Here is an 11,832-nt window from a genome sequence, read left to right as displayed (position 1 = left end):
GATACGTTGTTCTTCGGCTGTGTGAATAAATACAGAGAATAGTTCACTTATCTCCTGCTAACTTGTATACTTCGAGAATGTGTGTAAGGCAAGTAATCTCACACAAGTAAAGCAGCTAAAACGAGGTAAGATCACAAGAATTCCAATCTTCAAATTTTCTATAGCGAATTCGATATTATCTTTCCATATATGCTGCGTATTTAAAATACCGGTACCAGTACCCAACTAATCATGGACAAGAAGTGTATAAATAAGGAAGGTAGGGTATTTAGATATCGCGCCCTAATTAATAAGAATGCCCTGTTCGTACCGTATTCGTGTGGTTGGATGTTGTAAATTGGAACAGTGTGTTTTGCTAATCAAAACAATCCAAAATATTGTAGGTATATTCTACTTCTTTACCACTGATCTGCATTCATACCTGTCGCCGAGGTAGCAGATTCCTTTCCTTACCATAACCATATGAAAAGATCTATAGCCAACCTCGTCAACTGATTACCTAGTTGTTTCTTAAATTATTTCAAATAAGTTGGAAATCTATCGAACATTTCCTTTGGTGAATTCTTCCAGTCCATAATTACTCTTCTTTTTAAACCAATATTTGCCCCAACTTATCTTCTTAAATACCAACTTTATCTTCATATTATTACCTTTCCTACGTTTATGAACTCCATTGAAGTATATTTGTCTACTAATGGCACTCAATGCCATCTCTCCACTGACAGCTCAGAACATGCCAGATTGTAAAGCATCCGGAAGATTGTAACTACTTTGTAATACAACACTTTTGTTGCAAACCACCCTGAACAAATTGTGCTGCTTTTCTTTGGATATTTTCCTGTTCTCGTATTAGTGAATCCTGGCTTGCATCCATACACTGGAAGCATACTCTAACTGGAGTCTTACCAGAGATTTACAAGCCCTCTCCTCTACACCTGGAGTAGTAGTAGTAGTTTTGATAGAAATATTTGAGAAACTATTGTAGACAACCTCGTATTTTTCAGTAGGCCTAATTAAGGACACTTTTATTCTCCGTCCCATGGAGTAGGGAAAATAATAGTAATCCACCAGCTGTAATAATCACATAACCACATTTCAGTAGAATTGTAGTGAAGATAAGGTATAATATATTAGATAGTATCTTGCCAGTTATATTCGTGTTTTTCTTCGTGTACGGCAATCCTTTCGATACTTAAGCATTTAACCAAACGCAGTGTAGTGTAGTGTAGATACATTGTAGTATAGATACAGTACATTTAGATAGTGCCGTATCTTGCCTGCTATATTCGTGTGTTATCTTTCGTGTGTATCTATTAGACCGTAATACTAATAATAACTTGTCTAAGCATTTAGCTTCATTGGTAATCTTTGAGTACAGTAGTTCTTGCAAATTTCATTTCTGTTGTGCTTAGTAGTGACATACGGTACGGTACCGGTATCGTAATTAGGATACGTCTGAAAGTAGTTTAAAATTACTGTAGTGTACTGTACAGTAGTATACAAGTAATATCCTGTTAAAATTTAGTGTGCTCATTTTATTATTGTAAAATATTTGTATAGTACTGGTGTAGTAGAGGTATCCGTAGAAATTCTTATTAAAATACTGTTGTTGTAATTAGGATAGGCTTAATTGCAGTTTGGAATTGTGTAATTCTTGTGTATTACTTTTAATATTCAGTAATTAACAGCAGTTTTTATCCTGTTAGGGGTTATAGGATTTAAAAAATAGAGCACGACTAAGTAGTATTGTAGTGTAGTCGTATATTAATTACCTTATTGTTGAGTGATCTTTGAGTACTATCCCAGACAATATATCCCTCCATGCTTCGTTTACGCTATCTTTGTGGATTATACTAAAGCGTTTGATGGAGTTAACAGAACCATTCTATTTAGGAAACTATCTTTTATCTTAGGACCAGGGAATCCACTATTGCACTTATTGGAAGATATACTAAGTTCTAACTGGCTTACGGTTAGTGATAATGTAGGCCGGTCTGGACTTATAACCCAGACTAATGGCGTACTCCAAGGGGACCCTCTCAGCCCAATCCAATTACGACCCTCACAGAAATGTGATGAAAATCTGAGTGATCACTTAGTCGGAGAAAAAGGAGTTCTCACAATTTTGGTCATAATAATATCAGCGGTTTAATATTTGGAAGAATTGTCGACTACAAACACGCACGTAATACAGGTCAAACGCTAACATCTCAAATTCGTGGTTCCTGAGTCACAAAAATTATTATTACTTTAAATCTGCACATATCAATCAATACCTGCTCCAACATTTGAAGAAATTATGGTTCACCAACACATACTCTTCAAATAAATTCAATAAATGAATTCAGTAATTCAGTAAATGCAATAAATGCTGTAAATGATCCGTCAGGATTCCGCTATATTCCAGGCTAATATTCCACTTAATTGAGCACATATTAACATTTTACAATAAGATATAGTAACATTTAAACTCTTGACCCTTACTCTTCAGTTTTTTTTTTTTTTTTGCTAGGGGCTTACGTCGCACCGACACAGATAGGTCTTATGGCGACGATGGGATAGGAAAGGCCTAGGAGTTGGAAGGAAGCGGCCGTGGCCTTAATTAAGGTACAGCCCCAGCATTTGCCTGGTGTGAAAATGGGAAACCACGGAAAACCATTTTCAGGAGACTCTTCAGTTTAAGCGGAGCTGGAATTATTATTATTATTATTATTATTGTTATTATTATTATTATTATTATTAGTCATGCTGGATGTTATTTCCACATAAATCTGAGTTCGACAGTAGACCAGATTATACCAACACGCGTGAAGTCCAACGAAATAAATGAGGTGATATTTACACAGAAATTCAATGTAGTAAATATGCTGTAAATTTCCCACAAGGCTTCACATGTGAAAATTCTTTCAAAAAATAGTGATTATTTATTGGTGAGGACAATGGTTTTTAAATAACACTGAACTGTTAGTTGGGACATTTAGAATAATTCACTCACTCACAACATGCAAATCTACCATAACCCATGTGAAAGAAAGATGGAAATATTATCAAATTATGCAAATGGAATAAAAATACTACCACTAATGAATAGGTAAGCATTATTTATACAAAAATGAACAGGAAACATTATAAATTGGTACTTAAATATCTGATGAAAGTGGATCTCCGCCAATGTTCTGGAATTGCTCGATCACATGTTGTTCGTCATCTGCTTCCGTCGTTATCTCCTCATATTACCTGTTGCCTACATCTTAGTTCACCATAATATCCCCCTGTGTGTGGGGGCGGTAGAATAACACCCACGGTATACCCTGCCTGTCGTAAGAGGCGACTAAAATGGGCCTCAGGGGCTCTGAACTTTGGAGCGTGGGTTGGCAACCACAGGGCCCTTAGCTGAGTCCCGGCATTGCTTCCACTTACTTGTGCCAGGCTCCTCACTTTCATCTATCCTATCCGATCTCCCTTGGTCAACTCTTGTTCTTTTCTGACCCCGACGCTATTAGGTGTGCGAGGGCTAGGGAGTCTTTCATTTTCACGCCCTTCGTGGCCCTTGTCTTCTTTTGGCTGATATCTTCGTTTTTCGAAGTGTCGGATCCCTTCAATTTTTCCCTTTGATTAGTGTTATATAGAGGATGGTTGCCTAGTTGTACTTCCTCTTAAAACAATAATCACCACCACCACCTCACCATAATAGCAGCCAAGTCCAGACCAGAAATATTGTAGGCTTCCTTTTCAGGTTCTTGAAACATCGCGTTAAAATTCAATGAACACGTTGCGGTCCTCTTTTTTCTTGGTAAGGTGAAGGCTGAAACTGACACAAAATTTTAGTATGTGTTCCACACACAAACATGTTGAATTTTATAGAAGAACATTACGTAACTTAGCCCTCGAAAATCTGCTTGACTCATTGAATGTTATACGGTTAGAATTAGAACGTCACAGAGTCCAAATATTGCAGTAAGGATGCAAGAGTATAAGAGAGTGTTTCTTTGTATAACACGAGTATATAAGCTTCCATCAAGGTGGGTGTGTCCCAATATTGTCTCGTAATTGGACGTCGTTCTCACACCTGATAGGTTACTACACTTCTCTAAATTACATTTACCAGAACATTCTTTACGCACTACACACCTTGCCTTGGCCTTGGAAGTTCTCACTAGGTCACATGATACAGCTGACTGGTCGATTGAATAATCAATACTTTGCTCCCGGCTGGTAAAAACCGGTTCTATGCATGCGAACACGTCTTCGTAAGCCAGAACTTGAAATAAATCACTCGTTATAATGAAATCATAGCCTCTTATTCTAACACACAATAAAATATTCATTGTAGGCCAAATTTGAAGGGGACAATACACACAAATATAGGAGGCAAGGTACTATCTAATATACCGTATGTACTCTACAATTCTCAACTGAATTGTGGTTATATGATTTTTATAGCTGGTGGGTTACTATTATTTTTGCTACTATGCAGAATGGAGAATAAAATTGTCCTTAAATGCTGAAAAATTTGAGGTTGTCCACAATCATTTCTCCACTGCTGCCTCTCCTTCCAACCACTCCTCTTGAGTACTACTGTATATGAGTCCAGTCTTCTTTTTCTTATACTGATGTCAACAGAGTCCATCCATCTTGCTTTGGGCCCACCTCTTGCCCTCCTTCCTTCTAAGCCTCCAAAACTTGTTTTGGTGTCTTTTCCTCTTCTATCCTCATTACATGTCCACACCATCTCAATTTATTCTTCTCCATCCTATCACTCAGTTTTCAACCCCTATCTCTTTTCTGACCTCAACATTTCATAATCTCTCCTTGTTTTCCCTACCATACTCTGCAGGAACTGCACCTCACTGACTTGAATTTTACTCTCATTTCTTGGTGTCGATGTCCAAGTTTCTGATGCATTTGTTAGTTTAGGGGTACAGTACAACTTGTACATTATCTCTTTACATTTCTTAGGAACTTTTCTGTTCCACACCAGCTTCCTTACATTCTGGTAGAATGTATGTCCTGCTTGTACCCTTATGGTGATCTTCTTATCCAACCTTGCACTTACAGTATTTCACTTACCAAATATTTGAAGTATTCGACAACCTCAAGGTTTTGTACCCATATACTTTGCTACTTGCTTTATATCGCACCGACACAGATAGGTCTTAAAGCGACGATGGGTTAGGAAAGGCCTAGGAATGGGAAGGAAGTGGCCATGGCCTTTATTAAGGTACAGCCCCAACATTTGCCTGGTGTGAAAATGGGGAAACCACAGAAAACCATCTTCAGGGCTCCCGACAGTGGGATTCAAACCCACTATCTCCCAGATGCAAGCTCACAGGTGCATGCCCCCAACTGCCTGGCCAACTTGCCCGGTGTACCCTGATACTAACAATTCCCCTATCTCCTCTTGCCATCACCACTGTTTTGCTCTTTTCCACACTGATTTTCATATCAAATTTCTCAATATTGTCATTTAATGCCTCGAGTTGAATTTGCACTTCTGTGTTGTTGACTTCCCAGATCAGTATGTCACCTGCAAACAACAGTATTTTCATATCCCCTCCATATCTTGCCTTTGTTTCCTTTAGAATTTCATCCATAACCATTATAAACATAAGTGGAGACAATAAACTTCCCTGTCTTAGTCCGATTTTATTTCTAAACCAATTTTTCTGTGGCAACTAATGATGCTTTGATTAAGCTCACTTCTCTACAGCAGGCTGCATGTAGAGAGAGCTCCTCATTCTTCACAGTGCAAGCTAGCCACATTGAAAGCTAAAGACCCCAACCATGAGCATTTTGTGTCAATTTCTCAAGCTTTGTATCCAAAAAATATAATTTTGAATAATACTGATAAATTAGATGAGCTAGAGAAATTGTTTGGAGTAACAGATCTCTCACGAAATGATATCTGGTCTGGTTACGGTTCTCTGAAACATGCAATTCAAACCCAGATGAAAGTGAAAAAAAGTGATGTTGTGCTTGCATTAACTGCAGTTCAGACAGTGTTCAGCATATTTGCTAAATACTGTCTTGAGTTGTTATGTACCCCAATGAACAATGTAGATATTGAGCACATGTTGTCTCATTACAACATAGTGGTTACAGACAGATGGTGCAATTTGAAGAAAAAGCATTGCCGAAGTGCTGACAATGCTTTCGTTTGAACATTGAATTTATATTGTGTGTGAAGCAAAATGCCTTTGCTGGCAGGACCTAGTGTTTACAGTGCACTATGTCTTCTGGTAGAGGCTAGAGCAATTTTGTTACATTCATAGATCTGTCTCTGTCTTATCCTTGCCTTTGACAATATGAAAGTGACTGAGGTATAACCGATGCTAGTAATGCCATTCCTTCTGCAGCCAGTCCCTGCTATGATTGGTGTGAAAATGTTACTCATAGGGTCGGTTGATGCATGCATTTCAGTGGGATTGGCAGACTGATATGTAATAGCAACTTCTGGCTCGGTGAGGAAAGCAACGGGAAACTACTTCACTCCTCATTTCCCTAGTACGCCTCTTCAGTGATGCCTAGGCCATCTATAACAGCTGATGGCAGAGCTGTTGAGGATTCAACCAGCCTTAGGGCTGAAGACTTAACATACATACATGAAGCAAATACAATAATTGCACTTCGTAAACTTGGAATCATTAAAATGAATAATACCAAATAATTAAAAATAGGAAAGGACTTCCACCTATCAATACTTATTTATTATACTTATTATGCTATAGTACCAGTTTTGACCCCCCTACATAGGGTCATCTTCAGCTGAACAAAACATTCACATATAGATCATGAAGCTATGATTAAGATTACATTGTCTGGGGAATGCCATATGATAACAAATATTTGGTCACGTCCAAATGGAGCATGTCAAAACGGGAACTGGCGTGTATGTCGCTATGTGTGACAATGCAAATGTATGTCTATAATGATATGCTTTAGGTCTTAAAATTAGTTTATAAAACACTATCTACTCTTAAAACTAACGTATACATATATAAGATAAAAACAATATATGTAGGGACACTTCATGCACATGAACGTTCATGTCTTGCATGTTATTCACTTTAGAAGTTGACTTCTGTGTTCAAGTCTTATTTTCATAGTTGTACACTTAGTTAATGTTTTTGGAACTTGAATGATATGATTTTCTTGTAAAATTATCACATTATATGTATAAAAGATTTTGTCTTCTTGTATGTGCATAGAATAAAACACTTTCCAAGTTTAAAAAGAGTCCAGGCGTATGGATATAATTAGGATAAAATATGTATATTCAGCTCTGCTGTGTCCTGTGACATCCATAAAATTTGAGTGGCATTGGATTCAAAGTGATGTTATAATTATATGTGGAAGATTAGATTGAGCTATAAGTGATATTTTATGTAGGAGGAATGTCTTAGGATTGTGTGTGTGTTAATTTGAATATGTACTTACTGTTATTGGTGTGGTTGAGTTGCATTTGATATGTGAGCTCGTTGTGTACTTCTTCGTGTTCGTCTTGGCCTCATACTAGCTGCTGTGAGGGGAAGGGGAGGAGGGATAGTGAGAGTTGCTGTTGTGGGGGTAGGGGTGAAGTTAGGTGTGTCATTTGATATTTCTCTGTCGCGTGTCGTGTTTTGTTTATTGATTATCATAAGTTAACCGTTTTTTAGGGCGGGGATGACTGTATTGAAGTTGATGTTAGTTTTTTCTGTAATTTCATTTATGTTGAAATTTGGATTGGTATACTGATCTAGAGTGATGCAGAATTCTTTTGTTCTGTTGAGCAGGGGGCCCTTGGGGTTTATATTCAGGATTTGCATGTTGTTCTCAATGTTCGTGAAACTGTGTTTATAGTCTTCGATATGTTGGCCTATTGAGGAAAAATGATTGTATTTTACAACATTTATGTGTTCATTATATCAGGTTAGAAAGTTCCTACCGGTGCATCCGACGTAGCTTGTCTCACAGTTATTGAGTAGTTCCCACCCCGCAAGCCTTGAGAAATGTTGTCTGACAGTCACTGTGAATAATCCTTGCATGTGAGGGAACCAAACATATTTTCCTCTTCTACATAATGTCAATTTTTCTCTGTTATTACCTTCTCATCATCATTTTTAATATGGATATGTTTTTGGTCTATCTGGAATTAGCGTCATCATTTTCATGACATAATTATAACCATGGCAGCCATTATTCATCTATGTATACTAGGTCAGGAGCATCAACTTCTCACTGTGTGCTTTCTTGTTGTAAGTAAGAGCTTGAGAAAATCTCATATTAAGTGAATCCCTTCTACTCCTCAGTCCAGAATTAAAATCCTTGAATTTACCACAAAATGAACCCTGTACCTTGGAATAAGACACAGGACTGCTACATCTGCACCACAGGCCTCGTTATAACAAATATAATAATAATAATTAGATTAGTAAAAAAAAAAAAAAAAAAAAAAAAGAGTAAACTCATGTCTTTATCCCGAGGTGGTGCAGCTCTTTTCAGGCACACCCCCCAACGGAGGTGAGGTCCATGTACCATCTTTACAACATACCAGCCCCCCTGCCTTTCTTAAATTTCTGGCGGTATCAGAAATCGAACACAGGCCCCTGAGGACAGCAGCTAATAAACGTTAACCGTTATGCTACGGAGGCAGACGTTAGATTCATAATTAATGAGGTCTAGAATATCTTTCATTTCCTCACAATTCATAAGCCTTACTATTCTTTTCTGGATATATTCATTGTTCTCTAAATTCATTGGAACTCTTTATCTCCCATATGTGTGGAGTCAAAGGATGCATTATCTCTACACCCTGCATGTCATAACAGGTTACTAAGAGTGGAGCAACCAAAGAACCTGTACTCTCTCATTTTCTTGTAAATTTTTTACTATTTGGCCCACTCAGAATATTTTCATTATTCTCAACATGACATTTCTGTCTATCATATTGAGGGCTTTTTCCATGGTAATAAGTATTTTTTTTTTAAAGGAAGTGATTAATACAAATGGTAATCACTATCAAATAGCTTATGTTTGTATGTACAGGTACAAACCATAAATCATAATGTTGTGCATGGAAGTAAAGGGATTTAAAACTTTATTACTACAAAAATTGTTGTCCATTAAGTCACTCATATAACCTGTCTTTGAATACTGCCTAAAATAATCTTCACTACAAGTTCTTCATGGTGAGGTTCAGCCTTACATCACTTCTTTGCAACAGTAAATAGTTTATTTTTAGAATCCATTGAACAATACATCTTTACTTGCTTGTTATACGTACTTATGATTGTTTTTCTTTACATTTGGGAGCATTGAATGTAGTTGACAGAACTGCTTCCAAGCTGTATTGTCTGTAGCTCAGTGAAACCAGAGTTGCAGAAATTACTCAGATATTTCACTTAATTACTACAAACAACTTCATCACGGGAAAAAAGTGCTAATATTTCTCATTAGAAGGGAGAGGGTTCATAATAGCTTTGACATTTATAAATGGTGGCATAGAGACGGTTCATATGGTTTATCAGTTAAGATAGCGTCCTTCCCAAACTCTGGTGAGATACTGTGTCTGAAGATGATAGTTTCTGTTACGAGCTAGAGCAAGTTTGTCAGTTGTATTTTCTGTCTCAGTCCCATCCTTTGGTCTGACAGTATGAAAACAAGTGAGGTATGAACAATGTTAGTGACATCATGACAGCCAGTTCTGGAAAATGGTGTGAAAGTGTCACTTACAAGTTTGGATGCAATATATATTTCTGTGACTGGTGTTACATGTATAAGATAATAGTCATAAAGTTAGAAATTCTGATAATTTTTAGAATTGGTTTGTTAGGATGGCCAGAACTATTATATAATCATACTTATATCATAATTATTGGTATGTCTGTACATTTCTCTGATGTTTCTGCAAAATTTAGAAGGTTTTATGTGTGATAGAATTGCTCCAGAATACTAAAATATCCTAAGCATTCAAATGGGATACCTTTCTTCTGCTGAAGGACTCTGTGTTGACGTGATTTTAAGGATCATCCACATGTAGCAACATTCTCAAAATATTAATGAAGTTTTAAAACCAACTCAGTTATTGGGAAGCTATGAATTGCCATGCTCATTCGATAGTGAATAGATTGCTTGATGTATATAAACGTGTACCTAATACATTAACTTTTCTGCAGGAAAATTTGAATGTTGTGCCAGCAGTGACACATTTGAAAGAAGAAGTCAAATCAGAGTTCATGGACCTGGGACCAACACAAGTAAACATATTTGAGGTAATCTATTAATTTGATAAAGTGTTGACTGATAGTGGACATTGTAAGAAAACTACTGAACAGGTTTCAGTAAGTGACCATTCATTTTAAGCATACATATTTATTTGAAGATCCTTAGAAAAATAGTAATGTTTATGGGATTGTCATTTTTCCAACCCAGGGTTCATATTTTTTTCAACTAGTTCCAAGGTCTTACGTTAGGTGGCAGGTGATGTAGTTCTAAAGCCGGGTATCGACTGTGCGCGGCTGCCGCGCGTATCTGTTTGAGCGCGGCAAACTCTTTTGTTTGTGTTACGCGTAGCACCATGTTTGTGATGCCAGAGTTGGGTGCGGCAGCCTCGTGCGAACACTATGAGTACTGCACTTGCAGATGTATTGTAATGAAACAGATACATACATCACACAAAGTATCAACAGTATCGTTGGGTGTATTTTTGTCGGCCATGAAGTAGAATTCCTTGAAAGTAAACCACTTGGATACGTAAACAGTAACTGAATCTGTAAATAATAAGAGACTTCTTGATCCGAGACTTTTCTGTATGACTCCAATAAAGTTGAAATTTTCTTCTTTAACTCTTGAACTGGCATTTTCTTTTCCTCACACGTTTCCATAATACATTGACAGCATTTTAATCAGTACAGTGGTTCTACTTCAGATACTGACAACACGAACACTGTTCACGTACTGAACCACTATAAAATTATTATGTATCCATGATCCAATATACAGTAAATACGTAGAAAGAGACAAAAAATGTTGGTCAGTCGGTCAGTCACTTGCTTTCTTGGCTTACGCTGCGTGAACCATCAACGATAGACCCCAAGTGTAAGTGTACGAAATGTAGAGCATAGAATCCTCTACAAAAAGTCCGTGATGGCACATACCTATTTCCAACCGACTGCCCTCTAGAAGCAATTTCATGCTACAGTCCGCGGTAAAAAATATAACTCCTTAAAATTAAATAAATATTTCGATATTATCCTCGAGTTCCTCATCAAAATAAATTGTTTGACATCCTCCAGTATTTTATAAGGATTACAATAACCTTGTCAGGACATTATTTGCATGAATGGTTCAGAAGTTATGACCATTTTAGACTGTAGTGGTAATACGTGTCAGCAGGACGGGAGAGCGCTGTCCAATATCACATGACGTCACGCAGAAGGCGGACAGGGAGAGAAACAAGTGAGCATGATGCGGGAAGAGACCCCTCTGCCAACACCCGTCTCAACTGAACGAACACAGCGCACTGAAATCCCTTTGCCGCGGGACAGGAGATTGCTCCGATTTGGCTCGACCCGCGCCAAGTTTGAGCGCGGCAGTGTTCGTCTTGCCGCGCGAGGCAACATGGTATCGACTTCGCGAGGCAAAGCAATGAACACTGCCGCGTGCAGTCGATACCCGGCTTAAGGCTCTTCAGCACGTAGCTGCCATTGGTATATCATTTTCAGTTATGGGTGCTAAGTATGTGAAGCTATTTTATAATTTATTTTGACTTTCCCCTACTAGAGATGGCCTTGAGGACAAAGTATACAGAAAGACAATATGGATTAAAAGTAATTGTGAATTGGTTAGCATATT

General features: G+C 37.6%; 1 long non-coding RNA gene across 1 annotated transcript in view; it reads left to right on the top strand.

Annotated features, from left to right (window-relative positions):
* The first annotated feature begins 21 nt into the window (after window positions 1-21).
* The window catches only part of LOC137500935 (uncharacterized), a 43,256-nt gene continuing 31,445 nt past the window's right edge, over window positions 22-11,832 (top strand). Inside the window, exons 1-2 of the long non-coding RNA XR_011018291.1 lie at window positions 22-125; window positions 10,155-10,250. This is a non-coding gene — a long non-coding RNA (uncharacterized lncRNA). The remainder of the gene's footprint in view (window positions 126-10,154; window positions 10,251-11,832) is intronic.

Source organism: Anabrus simplex, chromosome 5 (genome assembly GCF_040414725.1).
Source record: "Anabrus simplex isolate iqAnaSimp1 chromosome 5, ASM4041472v1, whole genome shotgun sequence".
NCBI classification, from domain to species: Eukaryota; Metazoa; Arthropoda; class Insecta; order Orthoptera; family Tettigoniidae; genus Anabrus; species Anabrus simplex.
This window is presented reverse-complemented; position numbering and strand designations above follow the sequence as displayed.